The sequence below is a fragment of the Notamacropus eugenii genome, chromosome 6, assembly GCF_028372415.1.
Source record: "Notamacropus eugenii isolate mMacEug1 chromosome 6, mMacEug1.pri_v2, whole genome shotgun sequence".
Taxonomy (NCBI): domain Eukaryota; kingdom Metazoa; phylum Chordata; class Mammalia; order Diprotodontia; family Macropodidae; genus Notamacropus; species Notamacropus eugenii.
The window spans coordinates 9,916,542-9,943,719 of NC_092877.1; the positions used below are offsets into that span (position 1 = coordinate 9,916,542).

General features: G+C 37.4%; 1 protein-coding gene across 2 annotated transcripts in view; it reads left to right on the top strand.

The window, feature by feature from the left end:
- The window catches only part of LRRC4C (leucine rich repeat containing 4C), a 1,216,509-nt gene that overhangs the window by 227,218 nt on the left and 962,113 nt on the right, over positions 1 to 27,178 (top strand). For both annotated transcript variants that reach the window (XM_072618911.1, XM_072618912.1), the window contains exon 2: positions 21,591 to 21,732. The gene's annotated coding sequence lies outside the window, so the exon portion shown is untranslated. The remainder of the gene's footprint in view (positions 1 to 21,590; positions 21,733 to 27,178) is intronic.

The window sequence follows — 27,178 nt, forward strand, 5'->3', positions numbered from 1 at the left end:
GGGACATGGAAGAAATTTTATTAAGACCTGTTTATATCAAAATTAGCTTCAAAGGAATAAGTAACCAAGATAGAAAAGGTCAACTCATAAACAAATTACTTTTCTGATCTATAGATAAGGGAAATGAAGCTCAGATATTCAATGACTTGGCCAAGGTCATGTGGCTGGTGTCAAAGCCAGTAGCCCAACCAAAGTCCTTTGAGTCCAAAGACAAAGTTATTTCCACCACAGCAGTGATTCATGAATTAGATATAAGCTAAAATAATAAGAGAACAGAATGCACAACTGAATAAGATTCAAATTAACTTTCCATTTTTTTTCTGAAAGTCATCCTTGCTCTATATTGCTGGACATTCATCCACTCGGCAGAAAAGATCAGACAGTGTAATTGACTAGAAACAAAGCTGAAGTGATGAGTCAATTTGCATTTTCCATGATGGGTAAAATGCAATAAGTGGAAGGAATGTTATCTTTTTAAAGTTCTTTTGACTCATCTGAGGTGATGTTGAAGACATGGTTTTTGTTATAGAGTTCAGTTTAAAGTTTAAAATGCCCTTTTAATGAAAGTTTTTCTCTTCCATATTTCACTTATGCATTCTATACCAAAACTGTTCCTTGGCTCTACTAGTGACTAGTTTGACCTTGGACATAATAGACTATGGCAGATTGAGAGGTACAGAACTCTTCCTAGCTATATACTTGCCCCAGTTCAGCCCCTTTCCACACTCTATGTTGCAACCATTCTGACCTCCCCAATGTTCTACACACATGATGCACCATAATAGAATATAGTAGACCCTGAGGTACAAAGCCTGTCCTAGCTATACAGTTGCTCCAAATCAGCCCCTTCTCTACACTCTGTGTTCCAGCCATTCTGGCCTCCTCACCATTCCACACACATGATGCTCCATCTCTGTTCTCCCTTCTCTAGACCTTTGCTCTGGATATCCTTATATCTGAGATGTACTAGCTCCCCATCTCTGCCTCTTGGGGTCAGTAGATTCTTTCAAGACTCAGATGCAGTGTTATCTTCTTCAAGAAGCTTTTAGTTCATTTGCAAATTTAAAAAAGTGACTGGGGCAGAATTTGAACTGGAGGAGGAAGTAAAGATACTGATGAGATAGTGCAGTTTTGGAAATATTTAAGAATATTTAGGGGAAATGGTTTAATATGTTTGGTAAAGTTATCTGAGAGAACTAACCTTGAGGCAAGAAGAACTCAGTTCAAATCCTAATTCAGAGATACAGTGTTTTGTAATGAAGAAAGAGACTTGGAGTCAAGAAGACCTGTGTTTGAGCCCACCACAGAGAGATACTAATGATATCTGTATGTATATACATATATATATGTACGTATTGTTTTTTATTTTTTAGTGCATCTTTTTTTATTTTTCATTTTTAACACAGTTCATATCACATAAAACAATTCTAATTTTTGGTCAGATGATACTTTTTTGTAAAGCATTTACAATATAGACCACAAACGATTTTTTTTTAACAGTAACCAGCTGAGACACAAATAATAACTACATATGCTAACTTCATAAGCCCTTGACCTAATTGTCTCCACGGTATTACTAAGAATTAAAGAACCCTAACTTATTGTTGTTGGTCTAAAGTCCTAAGCCTAATAGCTTAATTTTAGACTTTACCTCGGATGTTCCCCTACCAAAAATCTATAATTTAATAGATCTGGTATTAAGCTTACAAACCTTTTCACTATAGGAAATTGCCACTAAGAGTAGAGACATTGTAGGGAAATAATATCTCCCCAACTTCATGTCAGTTCCAGGCAGGAGTAGATTGTCATCTTGCATTCAGTCAGGCTTAGAGTCTTGCCAGGTGTCAGTGGAGAAATTGAGTCAGGAGAATCCTACCTCAGCCCAGGCTGACCAGCCACTCTCCCACCCTTCCCATGAGATTATCTTTTACAATTCATACCAGCATCTCACAGCATTACTGGCATTATGGATTGGAGGTTCAGACCACCTTTCTTGTTACCCATACCTGGAGTTAGACTCAGAACTGTCAGTTAATAGTCTCATAGCATCTTAAAATAGCAACTTCCAATAACCAGGTTTCAGATACGACTATAAATTCACAATGCAAAGGAACATCTTTTGAGGCAAATTTTAAGTGGCTTGCATGCCTTTCTATACATGTTCTAGTTCCTGCTTAAATAACAGTCATAAAATCAAGTTTACCATTAAAACCTTAACTTTTCCATCAATGCCAAATTTTACCTGAAATTACCTGCCCCTAGGAAACTTAGACTAAAATTCATTTCCCCAAACTAAAGATGTCTCTGATTTGGTCTCAGTAATTAATTCAGTCAATTGTTTTAATATTAATTACTTTTACATCACTTTGTAACATTGTCCAATTTTTCTCCCCATCACTCCCCTACCCCCATTTCTTAATACCTTGCATTGCGATTACCCCTTCCCTCAATGAGCCCTCCCTTCTATCACATCCCACCCTTCCTTACCCCATTTTCTCTCTTTTCTTGTAGGGCAAGATAAATTTCTTTACCCTGTTACCTGTGTTTCTTATTTCCTGGTTATATGCAATAATAATTATCAACATCCGTTTCTAATATTTTGAATTCCACCTTCTCTCCCTCCCTCCCTCCCTCCCTCCCCATCCCCACTGAGAAGGCAAGCAGTTCAATACATACTAAATATCTGTTGTTTTGCAAAAGACTTCAATAAACATCATGTTGTGTAAGACAAACTATATTGTCCTCTATTCCCCCTTATTTTTTATTTCCTCATTTGACCTTGTCCCTTCTCAAAAGTGTTTATTTCTAGTGACTCCCTTCTCCCATTTGCCCTCCCTTCTATCATTCCTCTCACCCCATTTGTCCCATCCTCCCCTACTTTCCTGTAGTATAAGATAGATTTTCATACCAAATTTAGTGAGCATGTTATTCCCTCCTTAAGTCATATGTGGAGAGAGTAGCTTCACTTTTTCCCTCTCCATTTCTCCCTTTTCTCCTCCATTGAAGAAGATTTTTATCTCTGTTATGAGTTATAGCTTGTCCCATTCCATTTCTCCCTCTTTTCTCTCAGTATTTTCCTCCCTCACCTCTTAATTTTTATTTTATTTTTTTTTGTGGATATCATTTCTTCTGATTCAACACAGCTTGTACTCTCTACGTGTGTGTATGTGTGTGTGTATGTGTATGTACGATCCCTCCACCTATTCAAATACTGAGAAAAGTCTCAAGAGTTATAAATATTTTCTTTCCATGTAGGAATGTAAACAGTTCAGCTTTAGAAAGTCTTTTATGATTTCTCTTTCCTGTTTACCTTTTCATGCTTCTCTTGATTCTTGTGTTTGGAAGTCAAATTTTCTCTTCAATTCTGGTCTTTTTATCATGAATGATAGAAAGTCCTCTATTTCATTGAATGACCATTTATTCCTTTGCAGTATTATACTCATTCTTGCTGGGTAGGTGATTCTTGGTTTTAATCCCAGTTCCTTTGACTTCTGGAATATCCTATTCCAAGTCCTTCAATCCCATAACGTTGGAGCTGCCAGATCCTGTGTTATCCTGATTGTATTTCCACAATACTCAAATTGTTTCTTTCTAGCTGCTTGCAGTATTTTCTCCTTGACCTGGGAACTCTGAAATTTGGCCACGACATTCCTAGAAGTTTCTCTTTTCCAGTCTCTTTCAGGAAGTGATTGGTGGATTCTTTAAATATTTATTTTCCCCTCTGGTTCTAGAATATCAGGACAGTTTTCCTTGATCATTTCATGGAAAATAATGTCTAGGCTGTTTTTTTTGATCATGACTTTCAGGCAGTCTCATAATTTTTTTTAATAATTAAATTTATTTATTTAACTTTTAACATTCATTTTCACAAAATTTTGGGTTACAAATTTTCTCCCCTTTTATCCCCTCCCTCCCCCCAAACACCAAGCATTCTAATTGCCCCTATGACCAATCTGCTCTCTCTTCTATCATCACTCTCTGCCCTTGTCTCCGTCTTCTCTTTTGTCCTGTAGGGCCAGATAGCTCTCTTTACCCCTTAACCTGTATTTCTTATTTCCTAGTGGCAGGAACGTTACAGTTGATCCTAACACTTTGAGTTCCAACTTGTTTACCTCCCTCCCTCTCCACCCCTTCCGTTTGGAAGGCAAGCAATTCAATATAGGCCAAATCTGTGTAGTTTTGCAAATGACTTCCATAATAGTTGTGTTGTATAGGACTAACTATATTTCCCTCCATCCTATCCTGTCCCCCATTACTTCTATTCTCTTTTGATCCTATCCCTCCCCATGAGTGTCAACCTCAAATTGCACTCTCCTCCCCATGCCCTCCCTTCTATCATTCCCCCCACCCTGCTTGTCCCCTTATCCCCCACTTTCCTGTATTGTGAGATAGGTTTTGCTACCAAAATGAGTGTGCATTTTATTCTTTCCTTTAGTGGAATGTGATGAGAGTAGACTTCATGTTTTTCTCTCACCTCCCCTCTTTATCCCTCCACTAATGAGTCTTTTGCTTGCCTCTTTTATGAGAGATAATTTGCCCCATTCAATTTCTCCCTTTCTCCTCCCAATATATTTCTCTCTCACTGCTTGATTTCATTTTTTTTTTAAGATATGATCCCATCTTCTTCAATTCACTCTGTGCACTCTGTCTCTATGTATGTGTGCGCGTGTGCATGTGTGTGTGTGTAATCCCACCCAGCACCCAGATACTGAAATGTTTCAAGAGTTACAAATATTGTCTTTGCATGTAGGAATGTAAACAGTTCAGCTTTAGTAAGTCCCTTATGACTTCTCTTTGCTGTTTACCTTTTCATGGTTCTCTTCATTCTTGTGTTTGAAAGTCAAATTTTCTTTTCAGCTCTGGTCTTTTCATCAAGAATGTTTGAAAATCCTCTATTTCATTGAAAGACCATTTTTTCCCCTGAAGTATTATACTCAGTTTTGCTGGGTAGGTGATTCTTGGTTTTAGTCCTAGTTCCTTTGACTTCTGGAATATCCTATTCCATGCCCTTTGATCCCTTAATGTAGAGGCTGCTAGATCTTGTGTTATCCTGATTGTATTTCCACAATACTTGAATTGTTTCTTTCTAGTTGCTTGCAATATTTTCTTCTTGACCTGGGAACTCTGGAATTTGGCCACAATGTTCCTAGGAGTTTCTCTTTTTGGATCTCTTTCAGGCGGTGTTCTGTGGATTTCTTGAATATTTATTTTGCCCTCTGGTTCTAGAATCTCAGGGCAGTTTTCCTTGATAATTTCATGAAAGATGATGTCTAGGCTCTTCTTTTGATCATGGCTTTCAGGTAGTCCCATAATTTTTAAATTGTCTCTCCTGCATCTATTTTCCAGGTCTGTTGTTTTTCCAATGAGATATTTCACATTATCTTCCATTTTTCCATTCTTTTGGTTTTGTATTGTGATATCTTGCTTTCTCACAAAGTCCTTAGCCTCCATCTGTGCCATTCTAATTTTGAAAGAACTATTTTCTTCAGTGAGCTTTTGAATCTCCTTTTCCATTTGGCTAATTCTGCTTTTGAAAGCATTTTTCTCCTCATTGGCTTTTTGAACCTCTTTTGCCAATTGAGTTAGGCTAGTTTTCAAGGTGTTATTTTCTTCAACATTTTTTTGGGTCTCCTTTAGCAGGGAGCTGATCTGCTGTTCATGCTTTGACTTCAAGTCTCTCATTTCTCTTTCCAGCTTTTCCTCTACCTTTCTAACTTGATTTTCAAAATTCTTTTTGAGCTCTTCCATGGCCTGAGCCCATTGGGTGGGCTGGAACACAGAAGCCTTGATTTCTGTGTCTTTGCCTGATGGTAAGCATTGTTCTTCCTCATCAGAAAGGAAGGGAGGAAATGCCTGTTCACCAAGAAAGTAACCTTCTATAGTCTTATTTCTTTTCCCTTTTCTGGGCATTTTCCCAGCCAGTGACTTGACCCCTGAATATTCTCCTCACACCCACCTCGCCTCCTGTTCCTCCCAGCCAGCGTTTGGGGTCTGAGATTCAAAGGCTGCTTCCAGCCTTACGGCTTTTGGTGGGGGCAGGGCTGCTATTCAGTATGAGATTATGTTCAGGTGCTGAGGTCAGGGCAGGGCCACCTCTCAGGCTCAGTTCCCTCAGGGAGTTTATGCACAGACCTTCCACAATGGATCCAGGCTCCCTCCCGCTTGGGGAGCCCCTGGTCTGCAGCCTCCTCTCACCTTCTACCTCCAGGGGGGGCCTGAATTATGGGGGCACCCCACTCCCCTCTCGACCCGCCAAAGAGACTCTCTCACCGACCCCCGTCACCTGTGGGTGGAGGGACTTGTGCGGCCGCTGGAGATCCCATCCCTGAAGCCTGCTCGGATCTGTTTCTCTCGGTGCAGCGGCCGCGGCAGGTCTGGGCTGGGCTCCGCGTCTGCAGTGCGACGGACCTTTTGTGAGAGGTTTGCAGGTCCCTCTGTGGGTGGAGGGACCCGCGTGGCCGCTGGAGGTCCCATCCCTGAAGCCCACTCGGATCTTTTCCTCTTGGTGCCGCGGCCGCGGCAGGGCTACACTCAGCTCCCAGTCCCGGCACCCAGTCCGCAGCGAGAAGGACCCCCCGCGAGAGGTTTGCAGGTCTCTCTGGAACAGAAATCTCCCTTGCTCCAATGTTCCGTGGCCTCTGGGTGCAGACTTTGCCGTGAGTTACTTCCCTGTAGCCGTTCTATGGGTTGTGGGTTCGGAGCTATGTGTATGTGCGTCTTTCTACTCCGCCATCTTGGCTCCGCCTCCCAGTCTTATAATTTTTAAATTGTCTCTTCTGGATCTATTTTTCAGGTCTGTTGTTTTTCCATAGAGATATTTCACATTGCTTTCCATTTTTTCATTCTTTTGGTTTTGTTTTGTAATTTCTTGGTTTCTCATAGAGTCATCAGCTTCCATCTGCTCCATTCTCATTTTCAAAGAACTATTTTCTTCAGTGAGATTTTAAACCTCCTTTTCCATTTGGCTAATTCTGCTTTTGAAAGCATTCTTCTCCTGACTGGCTTTTTGGACCTCTTTTGTCAATTGAGTTAGCCTATTTTTAAAGGTGTAATTTTCTTCAATATTTTTGGGGTTTCTTTTAGCAAGCTGTTGGTTCACTTTTCATGATTTTCTTAAATTGCTCTCATTTCTCTTTCCAATTTTTCCTTCACCTCCGTTACTTGATTTTCAAAATCCTTTTTCAGCTGTGCCATGAACTGAGACCATTGCATATTTATTTTGAAGGCCTCTGATGGTAAGCATTGTTCTTCCTCATCAGAAAGGATAGAAGAAAGTACCTGTTAACCAAGAAAGTAACCTTGTATAGTCTTACTTTTTTCCCCATTTCCCGGGCATTTTCCCAGCTGGTTCCTTGACTTTTGAGTTCTTGTCAAGAGGAGGATATACTCCAGGGATCTATAAGTTCTCAGTTCCTCCAACGTAGCTCAATCAAGGGAGAGGAGTTTACTCCTCTCCTGGCCTGCGCTCTGTTCTGGGAAATATCAAAGCTTTTCTGCTTAGGATCTGCAAGTAGAATTCCCTTTCTAGAGCCTCTACCATGCCAGCCAGCACTCTTCCTCATTCCAGGACCACCACTCAGAACTGAGACCCAGATCAGTGCCTCAATTCCTCTAGGGCCTTTAGGTGGAGGGCTCCAAAAATGGACCCTGCAGCAGCAGCTGCCACCTGGGGCCAGGACTAGGGGAGGACCATACTCCCTGTTCACCAAGGAGAAAAGGATTTTTCACTGACCTTTGAAGTTTCTTTGGCATTTGTGGGTAAAGGGATCTGAGACCCACAGCTGCTGCTGAAGATTCCACCCCAGAGACCTGTTCTGGTCCTGTCCCTACTGCACTGAATGGCCAATGCTGGACTGGGTTCTACCCTGTGTTCCATGCGATAGACCTTTCCTCTTGGCCTTCCAGGCTACCTTGAGCTGAAAATTGCTTTCACTCTGTTGTTTTGTTGCTTCTGCTGCTCTAGAATTTGTTTAGAGTCATTTTTTACAGTAATTTTATGGGCTGTGTGGGAAGAGCTAGAACATGTGCATCTTTCTACTCCACCATCTTGGTTCCACCCCCTACATCAGTGTTTCAACTTCTATATTCGTTTGAGAGTAATCAGATATGGTGGTAATGTCTTAGATGAAATATCTATTCCTTAACTCATAGAATTATAGATTCTTAATTTTAAGGCTGGATAGTAGATAGATAGATAGATAGATAGATAGATAGATAGATAGATTGATAGATATAAATAGATATATATATATACATATATATAGATATAGATATATATATTGATATATCTATATCTATATATATATATATATAGATATAGATACGGAAATATATAACTAGATAGCTATATACGGATCCTATAGTCCAACCTCCTTATTTCACATGGCAGAAACTGAGACAGAGAGGCAAAAGGAATATAACTCCAACTTCTACATTCTTTCTTAATTCAACTGAGACAAAGGCAAACCTCACTACAAGCAAAGATAGACTGACAGTCTGTGAGCTTAGAAAGAGTTGACACAGAACTTTAAGTGAGGTGGTAGTGGTTTGAGGTGAAACCAGGGACATTTGAAGCCTTTTTGAAAAGGGTTCTTCCAGTGATGAAAACCCAGTCAAAATTCAGGTTGATTCTTGACCAAGGCTTGTTAGTCTATTGTCAGAAAAAAGAATGCTGTTTTGTTGTTTTTTTTTTTTTTTTTGCTTTCTTTTAAGGTTACTTTGAATTGTGTGGCATGAGCAATGTTCTTGTGTATCCATTTCAATGTCCTAATCAATTCCAGGCCACCAGGCATCTGGGCAAATGCTTTCATGTGAACAATTCCCAGATGGGCTTTGTGTCGTGTGATCAAGATATCATGAAAAATTACTTTCTCTTAAAATTTCTGCATAAGCTACATCCTTCATGGGTAGATTGTTAAAGGGGACTGCCCAAGTTTCTTTGCCAATTATTTGTCTACTCATACTCTTTCACCAAGAAATTTTAATGAGATGAGGCAATTTCCAAGGGCTATTATTTTTTTTTTTCATGGATAGAGCTTTGTTAGGAGAGCAAATGATAAGCTGAGCACTACTAAATAAAAATGTAAAATTTATTATATTTTTTAAGTTCAGAATAAAACAAATAAAATCCCTACTCAGATGCAGAAAGCTGAATATCTTTAGGAATTGTAAGACTATTTCAAAAATTACTTCATTTGGTATGGGTTGAGCTATAATATATTTTTTAAAATGAGTAAAGATGTTTTGGCCATTTTGGAATGTGAAGCAAATATTGATAATAAGAACTCACGTAAATAAACAGAAGAATTGACCATTCATTCAACTTTTAAAGAAAATTTCACTAGAAAGTAAAAGACAAAAGTGTTTAGTGGAGATTCCTAAACACATGAACTATTAGAGATAATTTCTAGATTAAAACATCCACATAAATATCTCTAAAGTGATTCCCCCATAATGGCAATGTGGCAATGTGGGAACAGGAGTCAGGAAGACCCAGGATCAAATTCTGCCTCACCTGCTTCTTTGTTGTGTGACCATGGCAAGTCATTTAATCTTTCTTTTTCTGTTTCTTCATCTTTAAGATAAGAATATTGGACTTTATGATTTCTAATTTTCCTTTTAGCTGTAAATCTATGGTCCTATAAAATAGAGGTCTTAAAAATAATCCTAGTAGACAAATAGCAGCTATTCAGCTATTCTAGCTTCAGTGAAATGTTTTTTGTTCATTCATCTTCCAGAGAGAAACAAAGACCCAAGCAGTGATTCTACTATTTCAAGAAGAATGTTAGTCTTGCTTTGGGAGGACCTATGTTCAAATCCTGGTTTTGCCAATTACTGTCTAATTGTGTGCTTAACATCTCTGAGCTTCTGTTCTCACTCCAATAAGTGATGATATTGTCCTTAGTTGAGCACTAAGGTTCCCCCCCAGTTCTAAGCTAGTGGTCCTGAAGGAAGAGTGAGAAAGTAAAATGGGTAGAGGATATAGCTTGAAAATATGTCCACTATTTTCCATCTGCTTAAGCCACTCAGTGCTAACCACGTTTCTTCTTTCTCAGATCTGTATGTTTGGCTGTGACATCATATTGTGTGGGTTGTAGTCAAAGTCATACCTTCTCAGTTACAAACTTTCTGCATTTTTTGAATGGAGGAATCTGTTGAATATTTTGAATGGAGGGATCTGTTTCAAGGCAAGAGGATTGTGCTCTTTTAAGTACACTTGTCTCCTCAATCCTATTAATGTGACTCTTTAAAAGCAATAATTTAAAAGAAGGGGGATTCTGTACCATTCATAAATAAAATATGTTTCCTAAACATGATTAGCTTGACAAATTGAGAACCTCTGTTGCTTATGATCTATTGTAGCTGAAACCTCAGGGAACTTAAATGTCTTATGCAACAAAATCCATTTGATACAACTCCATGGTAATTGGCAGTCACTACTAATTAATGTTTTTATAACTTTGGCTTAGCAAGCAGTCTCCGAATAAGAAAACTTATAGTGATATCTTACAAATGGCTCAAATTCCTCAAAGATGGTCATTAGTGGTCAGAGCAGCTATATGCAGTTCAAAAACATTGGATATCCTGACCATAGAAAAGCATAGAATATGGGCCTGGTATTTTGGCACACCTTGTGGAGAACATCTCAGAGAAACAACTGGTCACTTCATACCCACGTTCTGTGCGTTCCCATGACCCTGACCCATGGAGTCATTTGCACATTTTGATCAATCAGTACAGGTGTGTTGAGAAAATTACTCCATCTCCTTTTCAATGACAGGACAAAAATATAATCCAAGACTCATAATGACAAATGGCTCAGGGCCTCAATATTTGACATCATACCTGAGAGTTTGTAGACAAATTGTAGTCATAATCGTCATTGATGATGTCATAAATGTAAGAGAGTTATTTGTTGCCAGAACTGGACTAGGGTAAATATGGGATTTAAATTGAATCTTGAAAGAAGGGAATCAGGGAAGCTATTTTTGTTTGTTTACTTTTGTTAGGATATTTTCCAAATTTCTTGTGGTCCATTTTCACTTAATTAAGACCATTACTGTGTCAGTTTTAATTACTTTAAACAAATTATTTCCATTCAGATTTGATTTTAAGATATTATTAATTTTCTTAAGAATTCAACCACAATCTTGCCTTAAACATTGTTATGCTTGATCTGTCTTACTTGTAGAAACCCAAGTCTTTTGTAGGCAACATTGCTATTCATTGCTATTCAATGTGACCTTCAAATTTAAGCTTAAAGACTTCAATATTTATCTTTCCTTGGCTTTTATCAGTGATCTTATCCCTAATGAATTCAAATGACATTTTTATATTGTAAAAAAAAAATCCATAAGAAAGAGTTACTTGCTAGGGTTTGGGTGGTATTGGATAGCCTGATATCATTGATATATACAAGTGATTAAGACATTTTGGTTTGATTCTCTCTTTAATTTGGAAACCAGAACAGTTCTATTTAGAAAAGGTCGTTCTGGTTTTAAAGGTAGACAGAATGATAAGGGAGTTAAACTCTCTCTTTGAAAAATGCTAGGTTATATCTGTTGTTATTGACATTTTGTTGGTGGAATGTTTTAAATAGCAAACAATTATTCATGTAGACATAAAATATTCCAGTATTATTATTGTATTTTTAATTTATTTCTAACGTTTGTGATACATGAGTAACCCACAAAGGTGAACCTGAATACAAGGCTTTGAGATAAATTAACAAAATCAGTGTATTTCCAGGGCTGAGGGGCAGCTGATGCAATAATTAGTAATTTGATAATGTTTACCTTTCTGGCATTTTTATACCTATTTTCTACTCCTAAACTGACAAATTATTTTCCTCTGATGTGTGTGTGTGTGTGTGTGACACAGTCTATGTATGTATATTTATGACAAAAGCTGATTTTTTTCGTATAAAGTAGATGTAAATTATCTCTTAAATTGATAAGTGACCTGTTCTCTCACCTCGATAAAAGATATGATATTTTCTGCTTAGATGGGTGGTCAAGGTTTGTATTTGAGAGGGAACTTGGTCATGATATTAATAGATACACCAGTTTTCTACTTTTCTTTTGATTCAGCTTATATTTTCATCATTTTGGATTTTTGCAAACCCATAGACAACTAGATTATTTTGGTTTGTAACTCAAGTGCCACTTTGAAGGGTTTGAAATAATAATTATTGATGTTTTCTAGCTCTGATGTTCTGAGAAAAACTAGAGTTTCACTTACTTCCTTTGATGTACCAGTGCTCTTGTTCATTATTATTAACGATCCATGTGTTTCCAATTCTCATCTCATTCAATCTGTATTGCTCTTATGTTGGATTTCTTGCAAGTGTATAGATGAACAGACATTGTTGAAATATTGCTTTTTGAGAGGAGGTTTCTCTTTTCTCTTATTTCTTTGCTTCTTAATCTTTTGTGTTAAAATTTTTCATTGTTTTTGAATACATTTTTTTGGGCTGCTCTTTCTGCTTATACTGTGTTCAACTTTTCACTGATTTTCAATTGTCTATTAAGGGAATCTAAATTTTCTGATATTTCTTTTTCTATATTATTTTCTGAAAGTTTCTTTATTGTTTTTATTTGGGGAATATGATCCTTAAGTTTTCTACTTCATATATCAGAATCCTACCACATAAATTTCTAAGCAAAGATGTGTACTGTGCTCACACTTTCAGTAAAAGATTGTTGGAGAATGCATTCATTCACAATAGTAATCACAGGTACAAACTTTGTTGGAATTGCTGTGTTGTTTTGTTGTAATCGTTCTACTAGTTTCATTTTTTCCATCCAAGTCAAGTGTTTTCTTTTGTTTGTTTGTTTTGGAATTCTACTCTAAGTATGTGATCATTACAGATATCAGTGCTATTTTTGCAAGCCACTTCAAATTTCATCTAACAAAGTTTCATAGATAAAATCACTTATGAACTCATCTGGTCCTCGGGGTTTTTTGTTAGGAAGTTCACTGATGACATCCAATTTCTTTTTCTAGGATTGGGTTATTTAAGTGTTTTACTTCTTCTGTTAAAGTGAGAAATTCATATTTTTATATATACTCATTCATTTCTTTTAGATTTTTATTTTTTGTCATATAATTGAGCAAAATAGCTCCTAAAAATTATCTTAATTTCCTTTGAATTGGTGGTGAATTCACCCCTTTCATTTTTGATGCTAGTAATTTCATTTCTTTCTTTTTTAAAATCAAATTAACCAAAGCTTTATCTATTTTATTGTTTTTCCCTCATAACACTAATTTCTGGTTTTATTTATTAGTACTATTTTTTTTTTTACTTTCAGTGTTATTAATCTCTTTGATTTTTAGGATTTTCAATTTGGTGTTTAATTGGGCTTTTTAATTTGTTCTTTTTCTAGGTTGTTTTTTTTTAGCTGTATATTCAATTAATTGATGTGATTTTACTCTGTTTTATAGTTGTAAGCAATTAGAGATATACAATTTCCCCCAATTTCTTCTTCGATTGAATCTCATACGTTTTGGTATGCTGTTTTATTGTTTGCTTTAATGAAATTGTCAATTGTTTCTGTGTTCTGTTCTGTGACTCACTCTCTTTGAATTATATTACTTAATTTCCAAATAATTTTTAATTTTTCTTTCCCTTGTCCATTATTGAATGTAATTTTTTATTACATTATGATCAGAAAAAGGATGTGTTTACTATTTCTGATTTTCTCCCTTTGGTTGTGAGGCTTTTATGTCCTAATACATAGTCAAATTTGGTGTAGGTGCCATATACTGCTGAGAAAAAAAAGTATATTTATTTCTATTCTTATTCAGTTTTCTCCAGAGATCTATCATATCTAACTTTTCCAGAATTTTATTCACCTTCTTAATTTCTTTCTTGTTGATTCTTTGGTTTAATTTATCTACTTCTAAGAGGAGAAAGTTGACCCCCTCAATATAGTTTTATTATCTATTTCCTCCTGTACCCTATCCAGCTTTTCCTTCATTTGGTACCATTTGGTATATAAATACACACACACACAGAGACCCACACACATATATGTGTGTGTGTGTATGTGTGTGTTAGTATTGATATGACTTCATTGACAGTGATACCTTTCACTAAGGCATAGTTTCCCTATCTTTTTTAATTAGATCTATTATTATTTTTGCTTTGGCTGAGATCGGGATTACTATCACTGCGTTTTTTGATTCATCTGAAGCATAATAGCTTCTCTTCCAGGGCCTTGCATTTACCTTGTGTGTATTTCTCTACTTCAGATGTGTTTCTTGCAAACAACATATTGTAGGATTCTGACTTTTGATTCTTTAAGCTGTCAATCTCTGTTTTATGGATGAGTTCATCCCATTCACATTTATAGTTATGATAATCAACTGTATTTCCCTCCATGCTGTTTATCTCCTGTTTATCCCCCCCCTCCCTTATTTGCCTCCCTTTCCCGCCTTAGAAATGTTTTACTTGTGATTACCACCTTTCCTAATATGCCCTCTCTGTTATTAGCCTCTTCCTCCCTTTTAATATCTCCGTATTTATTATTTATTTTATTATGTATTATTATCTCCATTTCACTCCCTCATTGGGTAAGATAGATTTCTATAGCCAACTAGATGTGTATATTATTCCTTCTTTGAGCCAATTTTGATGAAAGTTAAGGTTTAAGTTTTGTTGACCCTTCTCTCCCCATGACATCTTGCCCTCCATTGTAATAACTTTATAAATGTATCTTTTATGTATGATAATTTACTTTATTCAATCTTCCCCTTCCTTATTCTTCCAGTGCAATCATTTCTTACCCCTTCAAAGTCACATCACATCTATACTTTCTGTCCACATATATTCTTCTAATTGCTCTTATAGTAATAAAGTTGTTAAAAGTGACCAATGTCATCTTTCCATATAGAAATAGAAACAGTTTAACTTTATTGAATTTCTTATGTTTTTTCTTTCTTGCTTGTTTTTTACCTTTTTATGTTTCCCTTGAGTCTTCTGTTTGGAAGCATATTTTTTTTTTAATTCAACTCTGGTTTTTTAATCAGAAATGCTTGAAAGTTCCCTATATCATTAAATATTCATTTTTCCCCTGAAAGATTATATTTCATTTTGCTGGGTAGGTGATTCTTGGTTGTAATCATAACTCCTTTGCTTTCTGGTGTATCATATTCCAAGCCCTCCAATTCTTTAATGTTGAAGCTGCTAAATCTGTGTAATCCTGAATACAGCTCCACAATATTTGAATTGTTTCTTTTTGCCTGCTTACAATACTTTCTCCTTGATCTGTGAGCTCTGGAATTTGGCTATAATGTTACAGGAGTTTTCATTTTGGAATCTCTTTGAGATGGTGATAAGTGGATTCTTTCAGTTTCTATTTTATTCTCTGGTTCTAATATATCAGGGCAATTTTCTTTGATAATTTCTTGAGAAATATGCAGTCTTTTTTGTGTTTTCTTCCTTCCTTCCTTCCTTCCTTCCTTCCTTCCTTCCTTCCTTCCTTCCTTCCTTCCTTCCTTCCTTCCTTCCTTCTTTCCTTCCTTCCTTTTTTCTTCCTTTCTTCCTTCCTTCCTTCCTTCCTTCCTTCCTTCCTTCCTTCCTTCCTTCCTTCCTTCCTTCCTTCCTTCCTTCCTTCCTTCTTTCTCTTTCTTTTTCTTTCTTTCTTTCTCTTTCTTTCTTCATTCTTTTATTTCCTTCCTTTCTTTCCTTCCTTTTTTTCTTTGTTTCTTTCATTCTTTTTTTTTTAAATCGTGGCTTTGAAGTAGTATAATGTTTCTTATATTATCTCTCCTGGATCTATTTTCTAGGTCAGTTGTTTTTCCACTGAGAATTTTCACATTTTCTTCTTTTTTATGTTTCTGATTTTGTTTTATTGTCTCTTGATATCTTATAGAGTTATTTTTCCACCTGTTCAAGTATGATTGTTAAGGAACTATTTTCTTTGAACTTCTGTATTTCCTTTTCTATTTGACCATTTCTATTTTTAAAGAGTTATTTTCCTCAGAAATATTTTTTGTATATCTTTTGCCATGTTAGTGATTTTTTTCATGATTCTTTTGCATTACTCTCATTCCTTTTCATAATTATTCTTCTACTTCTCTAATTGGTTTTGGGACTGAGACCAAACTGCATTTTTCTTTGTGGCTTCACATGTAGTCATGTGGATATTATTGTCCTTTTCTAAGTTTATGCCTTGATCCTCCCTATCAGCATAGTAACTTTCTTTAATAAAGTTCTTTTTTGTTTTCTGCTCATTTTTTCCCTGTCTTTTTTGTGATTTGGTGCTTTTATGTGAAAGTTAGGCTTTTGTCATGCACTGTTCCAAGCTTTTTGTTCTGGAACTCTAGGTATTACTTCTGGCTTTCACTGGGCTTTAGGACTTAGCCGCTTGATTTCTCTGAATGGTAGACTTTCCTTCTGGCTTGTATTGTGGTGTAGAAGCTCCCTGTTGACCTCCTCAGGTGTAGGGTTTAGTTGCTATCATGGCAACAGGGTATTTCTGGTGGCTGGCCCTGTAAGAGGAATGTTGTTGGTGGTCTGCTCCAGGGAAGGGATCTTACTGTTATCCAGCCCCAGGGTGAGGGTTCTCTACTGGTCACCAATAAGATCAAGGTCTTGTTGGTGGTTTCTACAGGGGGGTGTGGTCCCTGGGGTAGGGCATTGCTATGCTGCACAGACTGTTTTGCAGGAGAGTGGGGCCTCACTGGCATACTGCTCCAGTCTTGGGACCTTACTGTAGGCCCCCTGCTATCAAACTGGAAGCAGCTGCTACCCTTGGACCTTGTTCTTTTCTCACCCCAGTAAGACAAGCTTTTCCTGCCATTCTGCTCAGCTGCTTCCCTGCTCCTAGATCAATCGGAGGTACTTTTCTAGCTGTTTTGAGGGGAAGTGGGGAGAGTTTTAGAGAGTTCCCTCCTAACTCTGTCATCTTGGTACGTGGAGTCCAAAATTCTATGTTTTAAGGTATTATTTTCTTTAGTATTTTTTGTGCCTGTAACACAGACATACACAACATATGGCCTATGACCTAAGTATGTTGTATAAACCTACTTTACATCTTCTACACTTTTCAAGCACAGCCCAAAATCCTTTGGCAGGCCACAAGTGACCTACGGACAGTATATTGTATGAACCTGCCAGAAGGGACTTCCTTTGAACTTTATATTAAAGTTGAACTCTTTTTCTGTCATGGAGGAGAGAGAGGCAATGTCTCAAGCATCAGGGTTATTCACACTTCTATTTTCAGAACTAATTCTGGGGGTTTAGAAGTTTGTGGTGCTTTTAAGGTATCATGATCTGTGGAGAGGTGTGGTCACTGATCTTTTTGCCTGCACTCTGGTCCTTACCTAGGAAGGACTCTTGATCTCTTGGGGTTGCTCATGTTCCTTTGGGACCAGAAATGATATTCTTCCTCAGGTTTCCTGCTTTCTTTTGACTTAAAGCACTCCTCTCTGCCATTGAACCATTTATGACCCAGAAGTGTTTATAGGCAATGGATTTTCCAAACAATGTCTGGTCCTGTATTCATTGTTAGCAAAGGCATCGCTTGTAGTCTTTTTCTGACTAGTGGCAAGGGTCCCCTTGCCACCTCTGATTTGAAAGTTCACAAAGCTGCTGCTGCTTCTGCATCTTTCACCACCAACTATTTGCACCATTGGTGTTTCATCCAGATGGGTTCCAGGTCAGCATCTACTCCCATGTCACAGACCTCTCGTTCTAACCTACTGTGGTAGAGGTGGCTAGAAGAATATATTACTCTCACCTTTTGTTGACTCTGCCATGACTGAATTCAATTTGAGGCATTATTTTTAATTTATTTCAACAGGAATGTTAGAAGACCTCAGCTGAATGATTTCTCTACCCTACCATCTTGGCTCAGTTCCCAAAATTTCAAGAACAGGAAACCTGAGGTTAAATAATTCCAGTTTGTCAGGCAGAGGTCAGGCAGAAAAAGGGAAGAAGGGAGAAAATACATTAATTCACCATGTCCTACTTTTATTTTTTTAAATGCGCTGAGAACTCTAATTTTTGATGAATATTGCATATCATATCCCCTAAAAGAACACAGACTCCCCAAAGTCAGAGACTATTTATTTCTTATCTTTGCATTCCAAATACCTAAACTAGTGTCTTGTACACAGTAGGTATTGAGTGAATGCTTATTGATTGATTGATTGAATAAGTGACTGAAAATTCAAAGTACCTAATGAAAACAAAATAGGGGAATGATCATTAAATTTTCTAACTAGTTTTGTGATGTGTAAAATGAGATACATATGTCTCATGAACCTTAACGTCCCTGCACTAAAATTTGTGATTCTGTGATTTTGAACCAAATTCCTCAGGGGTTTCTGTGCCTCTTTTTTGGTGTTATACAAATTGGTATATTGTATACATGTATTTCTCAAAGGTGCCAGAAAGTTGAGAAAAATATATAAATCATTCATCAGCAGATAATTTCATTCTTCTGTGATAATACTGAGAGGAATGATGGGATAATCACCTGGAGAATCAGTCATGGAGTGAGGAAGAACCCAGTTCTCTGAACACATAACAGGTTTGTGATGATGGCCCAGTTTCCTAATCACAATGAGAATGTGAGTTGTGAATGAATTGCATTTCTTCATCAGTAAAGGATATCAGAACACTGGAAATCATTAAAAATGATGAGATCCCAGGACCAACTCTAGGAAGCAGCTCCAACAACAAAGAACAAGGCAATAAGTTAGCACTGTGCTGATGCTGTGGTAGTTTTTTAATTCATTTATTTATTTGTTTTCAGTTCTCTACAATCACTTCCATATATCTTAGATTTTTTTCCCCTTGCCCCCCCTCTCCTTCCCTGAGATCGCAAGCAATCTCATATAGCTTCTATACATACATTCTTATTAAATACATTTTCACCTTAGTCATGTTGCACAGAAGAATTAGCCTGAATGGGAGAAACCATGAAAACAAAACAAAACTTAACATAATACAAGAGAAAATGGTCTGCTTCATTCTGTGATCCTGCTCCATAGTTCTTTCTCTGGATGTAGAAGTCATTTTGCCTCAAGAGTGCATTGGGAATTTTTTAGGTCATTACGTTGCTGTGAAGGGCTAAGTCTGCCAGAAATATTCCTCGCACACTGTGGTTGTTGCTGTGCACAAAGTTCTCCTGGTTCTGCTTCTTTCACTCAGCATCAGTTCATATAAGTCCTTCCAGGCCTCTCTGAAGTCTTCCTGTGATGTTGTTGTTGTTAACTTAATAAATGGTCATTATTTGTATTGAGGATGAGGGTGATGGCATTAATGAAGAGAATACTATTGTTACAATTTAATGTGTGTCCTAGCTGGCATCACAGATCACCCATAGCAGGCCCATCACTATGCCACTTTTTTTTCTGGACTTTAGAACACCTGGCATATTTTTGTTCACATATCTGATCTTTTTATAAGTTAATATAAATCCCTTGGATTTGACCACCCAGACGTGTTTTATTTGGAATCTCAGTATGCCATCTTCGGGTGATGCTCACTGGTTCCTTGCTTTCCTAATTGTAGGACTAGCTGTTCATAAGTGTCAATAATTCTGCAGTCATATTTAACTGTGTGTTATTGGATTTTCTGAGTTATGCTTTGAAACAGCCCTGGATAGTATAGTTGGCTATATACCAGAGGGATTATTCCACATTGGCAGAATGGATAGATTACACACAACTCAATTGCTCTCTTCCATCTTCTATTTGTCTAATCCCCTAATGAATCTCAGCATGTGATGGTTCAAGTGAATGACCAGGATTACTCAATTTAGATTCTGGAAGGCAAGACCCTAGCTTTTTAATGAAATTAACCCAGATATTTCAAACACCATTATTTCACAAGTTCTTGGGGAGGAACTAACTATGCACATGCTCCTGTGTTAGATTGGGTAAACAGCATAGTGGAAGGGGTAGCCTTTGTTTACAGAGAAATAAATTTGACACCTCATGGGAGTCATAAGTGACACTATCTTATAACCAAATGGGATTTCCCATGGCTTACTTCCTTTGAGTCTCAGCTATTTTGCAGTCAGTATTCCAAGAGCATTACAGGAACTTACAAAGCATAGTGTAATTGTAAAGAATTATACAATTGGAGTCAGAGTTTGATCTGAAGCTCTAAAAATTACTAGTTTGTGAAAATATTGCCAGTACCTTTGGTTCTCTGAATCTCACTTCCATTTGTGAAGTAAAATAAGGATAATAATCTTTGTGTTTCCTCTCAGAGTGGTCATGAGAAAAGTGATTTATCTTTTAAAATATTCGTGAATGAGACTTATCGTTGTTTATATCCTTAAATAATTAAAATAGCTTCTACGAAGGATTCTTTTAGAGGATTATGGTCATTGGAAGATCACTTAATCTTCTACCTCTTGGCTTAAATTACTACCTTATCAAGTAATAATAGTCACCAGTGAAAGCCTCCTGGAACCCATTAATTGTCTGTGGCTACCATGTCATACTGAATAATCAAGACTGTTATTTTAGCCACAGAAGTCAGTTCAAACAACATATCTAAAACTGATCTCATAAAATTAGAGGATAATGTATTTAGATCAAGAAGGAACTTTGACAATCAACCATAGTAGTTTCACAGAATTTTACAGGAAGACAAATTGACACTTATGATCCAACCCATGTCCCTTCTGCAACATAACTTGGGACAAATCCCTGACCTTTCCTTGAAGACTTCCTAAGGAGAATTCACTGTTTCCCAAGATATCCTACTCCATACTAGTCTGATATTATGATTTTACAGTGGAGGAAAAAGGGCAAGAGAATTAAAGTGAATTGTTTCTAGACGCAGAACCAATGCCTATAGAAGTCAAGATTTAATTCTTTTTATCTCTTCCTCCTTTTTTTCTGTCTTCATCTCATATCACAATTTACTGAAGTTGCATGTTTTTACTATCTGGCAATAACAAAACCCATGCACAGCCTTGAAAACTAACTACAATATTAGTACTTATCTAGAATAGACTGAAAGCCCCCCAAAGATCATAAGATCAGAAATGAAAATGGGAGATTGCTCCTTTCCCCTGTATGTGCATATCTATATCTATGCATTGGTCCACATTTATAGACATCTCTATGTGCATATATCTACACTTATAGATATTTATAGATATATAGATATACATAAATATATATAAATATAGATATACATAAATATAAATATATATACATAAGTCTTTAGATATCTGTATAGATATATGAACCATATAGATAGATATCATCTAGATCTATAGCTAGATAAATCTCTGATCTATCTATCTTTTGCATGTGATAATGCAAGTGATATGCATAGATGTATATGTATATAGTTGCTACCCCCTTTTAACATTGTCATGCTTTCTCAATGATTTCTCCCAATAATAGCACTATCCCTTGTAACACAAAAGCACAATTAGGCATAACAAATCAAAACATTTGCCATGTCTGAAAATAAGTACTTCTTTCTATACTTTATTCTAGTTGCCTTCTGCTAAGAGGAAGGACATATATTCTTCCATTAGTCCTTTGAAATCACAGTTGGTCATCGTGATGATCAGTGTTATGATGGTTTTCAATGTTGCTTTCTTTTACAGTACCATTGATACTGTGTAAAAGTTTCTCCTGGGAAAATTTTTAACAATCTGAGGTGTCCAGAGTGGAATGGTCTGCTACAAAAGGTGATGGGTGCCCTCTCTTTGGAGATCCTTGAACGGGGACTGGATGGCTGCTGCTTAGGTATGTTATATTGGGGGATTCCTTTTGGGTATGTATTGGGCTCGATCACCTCTCTGGTTCATTTTAACTCTTAAATCCTGTGAGTTCTATTTTTCTGCTCACTTTGCTTTCCATGAGTTGATAGAAATCTTTCCAAGATTCTCTGGATTCACTGTTGATAATGCTGTTGCTTTATGCAGTAATACTATGCAATGTAATTGATATGCCATTTCATCTATTCATCATTCAAATGAGCCCATTTTCCTTTGAAGTCTTTGTTATTATCACCCATTTGCTGAAAGTAAAAAAAAAGCTTCTCTTTACATTTCAAAGGGTGCACTTTGCCTCCATGACACACAGGAAGCTTGTGGGGCACTGCCCATTATGGCTGGGTAAAATAAATCTATTAGAAAAGCCTTTTGCTCTCCTGGTCAATGGAGCAGTAAGAAAACCAATTGGGTTCCACTTAGGTAATCTGACTTGAAAAACAGGAATGGCACTTTTCCCCAAATCTCTAAATATATTAATCTCCCTGACCTCAAAGTTGGGAAGAAAGTGCCAGCTCAGCACCATTCATTAGCACAAAGAGTGGTAGAATAAAGCAGCATAACCCTGGTCATGTACCTTCACATGCTATAATATCAGTGATTAGCATTTTTTCCATTTAGTACCAGGGTTCAAGGACACATGAGCTGCAGTGAACAATGGCTGTGAATTTCAGTCTGGAGTGTTTATCCTGTGTCCTTGGAGGGATGACTTCATTATATTCTCTGCTCTTAGCTGACACATGCTGGCTAGGGAGGCATGTGTGAATGAGAATTGGAGACTCTTCCTCTCTCTTCTTAAGCTGAAAGAAATTTCATTTGTGCCTCTCTACCCTTAGAACTCCCACCCCCCTATTAATTTTTACATGAATTGCTTTTTGGCCTTTTGTTTCCTGTTCCTTTCAAATCCCACCCTCCCATAACCGTCCATCATCTGTTGGCTTTGACAGAGCAGCTGTTGCTTTTTGATATGATTTATACTGTATTTGGGGAGGAGAGAATGGCATTAGCAGGTGAGGGAAGGCTAATGAAATCAGGGCCTAACATAACACACACAAATGCCTGCAAATCAGGAAAAAAAAGAGGCTGGAGCAGGCAGAGGTTCAATAGCTTCATTGACCCTAAGTAGCTCCTACAGAACAAAAAATAATAAATCAAGGTATAGAAACAGAATTTTGTTCATCTTTGAAAAGAAGATTGTTTGATCAATGATCCAATAAAAACTAGCCATTCTATTACCTGGAATTAATGGTCAGTTTCTTAGTTAATGTTCTGGAGCAAGACGGAGAGTCATCTGTATTCTAACTAACCAGTCATTAACCGGAGTAATGATGGGAGATTTTGAGCATATCATGGTATCTGCAACCATAACCATCATTCTGCAATGCCAGTCTGACTCATTTCTGATTTCTTGTTTGTTTATTTAGGGAATGTGATCAGCTGAGTGGTCATTTTGGAAAATGGATCATTTGCAGCTAATGATTGTCTCTTTGATAATAAGCAAAACAGGGGGTGGGGGAGACTGTGCTGGAGAGACAACTGTGGATCTCACTTATCCTATGACTTGGAAAAGAAATGCTCAGCTCAGGGGTGAATGGACTGTTCTTTGGATTAATCCACAATCTATGTCACTCTGGGTTTGTCTGAAGGAACTAGAAATGTTTAAACTGAATAAGAGAAAACTTGGCAGGGCTGGACAGAGAAGAGTACATTTGTCTCCAAGTATTGGCAAGGCTATCATGTGAAATAAGGATGAGACCTGTTCTCTTCGGCCCTGTTGGGACAAATGGAAAATTGATGAGGAAATGGTGTGGAATTTGGAAAGAGGCAAGCTTTGACTGAACATTAGGAGGAAAGTGTACCAAATAAGTCTGTCCATAAACACAATAGGCTGTTTCCATAAGCACAAACTAGAAGAGTTGTTGTTGTTTGAGGTTCTAAAATAAAGAGTATACAAATAGCCAAATCTTGAGCATATTTCAATGAAAGTTTTTTGAGGGTCTGCAATTTGACCTAGATGAGGGGTTCTTAACCTGGTATACACAAACTCCCAAAAGACCCATGGGTAGATCTCAGGAGCAGTGGTGTTCCATAAACTTGAATGAAAAAGTTTTTATTTTCATTAATGTTAAACTGAAATATAGCATTTTTTTCAATTATGATTCTGTTAATAAAAGGAATGTTCTGATAAGGGGACCACAGGCTTCATTATACTTTCAAAGGTATCCTTCACACACACACACACACACACACACACACACACACACACACACACATACACACACATTTATACCTCCCCTCCCCCTCAGGAAAAAAATAAGTTAAGAATCCCTGAGCTAGATGGTCACTGAGGTGCTTTCCAAACATGAAATCCTATGGTTTTGCCCTAAAGAATGAGCTCTACATATAGAAGATAATGTGGTACAATAGATCAGTAGCTGAAATGGAAACAAGATCTTGCTCTCAGTCCCCTGACATTTATTAACTGTATGAATTAACATATTCCCCAAGTCTCAGTGTATTCATCTGTAAAATGAAGATGATCATAAGGTGGCAGTGAGGTTCTGTTGAGATAATATATGCAACTCAGTGTTACCTGTTATTATTTTATATGAGACTAGTCTCAAGGGGAAAATATTCAGTTATTGGTTTTCCTTATGTGCATCATGTTAGGTTTCATTCCTGAACAGGAAATCCTGATTTACATGTAGTTCACCCATCTACTTGGAAAGCTATTTGGATAGGGGGTGGTTCCCAAGTTTGTACTTACCATGACTTCTTTACTCTTTTTCCTATTGTAAAGTTTATTTTGTATCATAGAATAAATAAGTGGAACCATAAGCAATTGTCACTTTTCTCTCACAAACAACCTTAGGCATTCAGAATCTCAAACTCGTATTGAACCCAATTTGGTATTTAACAACCCTCATGTAGCTCAAGATAACTATTGTAATGCCCTCTCCCACACCCCATATGTTCTCTTTTCCATGTGCAGAATCCCCAGTCCATAGGTGCAAGCATCTGGAGTCTGAAGTGAAGTCAGAAGTCATCTATTCCACACATAGCCCTCATTTTATAGATAAGAAAGCTGAAGTCAAGTTGACTTGACCAACATCACACAAGTAGTAACCTTTGAGGCAAGATTTGAATTCAGGCCTCCTGATTCCAGGATAAAGTGCTCTTTACGTTGAACTACATTGTCTCCCAGTCAATCCTTTCAGTGTCTCCTGAGATGGAATGTTCTGGAATCTTGTCACAATCCTGTTATCCTTTTTTGGTCACTTGCAATTATCACTTAAAATTATTGCTCTCCCTCACTAAAACCCTTGCTGTGTTTGTCCTTCATTCTCAAAAAGGACCATGACATCAGGGAATGATGAGATGACTTGCAGTTGACTTCGATTGGAGTGAGGGAGGGCTGCGCAAGTTCACCAGCTTCTTTTCTCCTCCAGAGTCATCTGAATCCAGTGACCAGATATTCATCAGGATGACTGGAGATGGCCAAAAATGCAATGGGAGACCCTAGCCCTTTTAGGCTAATGCCTTTTCAGGTTCTCACTTTGAGTGAGGCAATGACCATTCAGTGAATAGACCTCTTTAAAAAGTGAGTCAAAGGACGGCCCCTTTAGTCAAAGCCTGGATGACCATCCAGGTGAATGCATGAATGAGGACTGGGAGAAGTATGCTTATTCCAATATTGGTTGAATTAGATAGCCTCTAAGGGCTCGGAGAGCTCAGATTCTGTCATTCTCTGATTCCTTTGAATTCAGGTCTTTATGCTATATCTCCTCTAGGCTATTCATGTATAACTGGCCACTGCCTCCCACTTCCCACTCTCTCTTCCCACTCATCTAAAGCATATGAGATTAATATTCTTAATGCAGAGCTGCAATATTCTCACTTCCAAGAACAAAAGCTTTTAATCTCTTCCCATTGCTTGAAAATGAAAATATCAAAATCCTCTGTTTGGCATTCAAGGCTCACCACATCATGGTCTCAACTTATCTTTCCTGCATTGTCTCCCACAACTCCTTGAGTTATAGTATACACTTCATTCAAACTAGATTACCTAAGCTTTCCTGAAAACACTATAAACTTTCTCACCATAGCTCCTTGGTTTATACTATTTGTTTGTTTTTCCCAGAGTTCCCTCTACTTGTACCCCTTGCTCTCCACAGCCATTCTAGCTGCTGTGGATCTAAACAAGTATCATCTCTACCATGAGGCCTTCCATGAACCACCTTCCTAGCCAGGGTGAATAAATTCTATGTAACTTCTATTTACTAAGCACCAATGATATAAAATACCTTGCTAAGCATCATAGAACCAAAGCTAAAATGATTCTTTATTTAAATTTCATTAAAAAAGTCATAGTGTCCAGGACTGGGAAAGTAATCATGTCACCAAACTCTGCCCTGCTTAGCACAAATAATGTTCACATCTAGGAACCATCATTTTAGAAAGGATCTTAATAAACTAAAATGTGAATATATTGGGACAAACAGAACAGCAAAGTGTTTCAAGGTCCTGCTGTATGAAGGAAGATCAATCAAGACAATTAATGATTAACCTAGAGAAGGGATGCCTTGGAAGCTGCCATGACAGTTGTATTTAAGTATTTATAGAGTTATTGTATGGAAGAGGGACCAGACTTCTTCTGCTTATCTCCAAGCTATAGAAACAGGAACAATGGGTACAAACTTCAGAGAGGAAATTGAGACTTGATATCAGGGAAAATTATACAAGTAACTTCCTAAAAGGCAGAAGTTTTCAAAAGTGGATTCTGTTGCCTCCTGAGGGGGTGGATTTCTATTCGTTGGAGATCTTTATGAAAAACTTGGATGATCAAATGTTTATGAATGTTGTTTGAGGCTCACTGTTGGGTATAGCTTGCAGTACATGGCCTTTAAGGTCTCTTCTCACTTGAGATTCCATGATTCTGTGAATTTATTAGAGAACCTCATAATCGTGGTTGCTGGCTTAGGTCCTAGAATGCAACTGGTCATCATGGAAAAGCATGAAGCCAACTGACTCATAAGGGAATTGAACACACACCATGGATCTCATTAACACAACATTTGTAACCAACTGAGCCAGAAGTTATGGAAAGACCATGAAGAAAACACATTTTCATGAGACAGAGTATGATGGAGGTTCAGAACCTGACAGGCTCAGTAAGTGGGGCCACAGAGGTTGCTGCCTCTATGCAAATTGATTATGTTCAGCACTTAGGAAAATTGCTTTCCATCTATCATCTGCTTGAGAAATAATCTTGAGTGAGTCACACAGATTTGGAATTTTAAAAAAATAGCTTATGAGGAAACAACACAAGTGATGGTCACACTAAGGACAAGATTTACCATTTACTTATTTATTCAAGGCAAGGGTGCAGCTGCAATGGAAACTGGAACTAGTGACTTAAA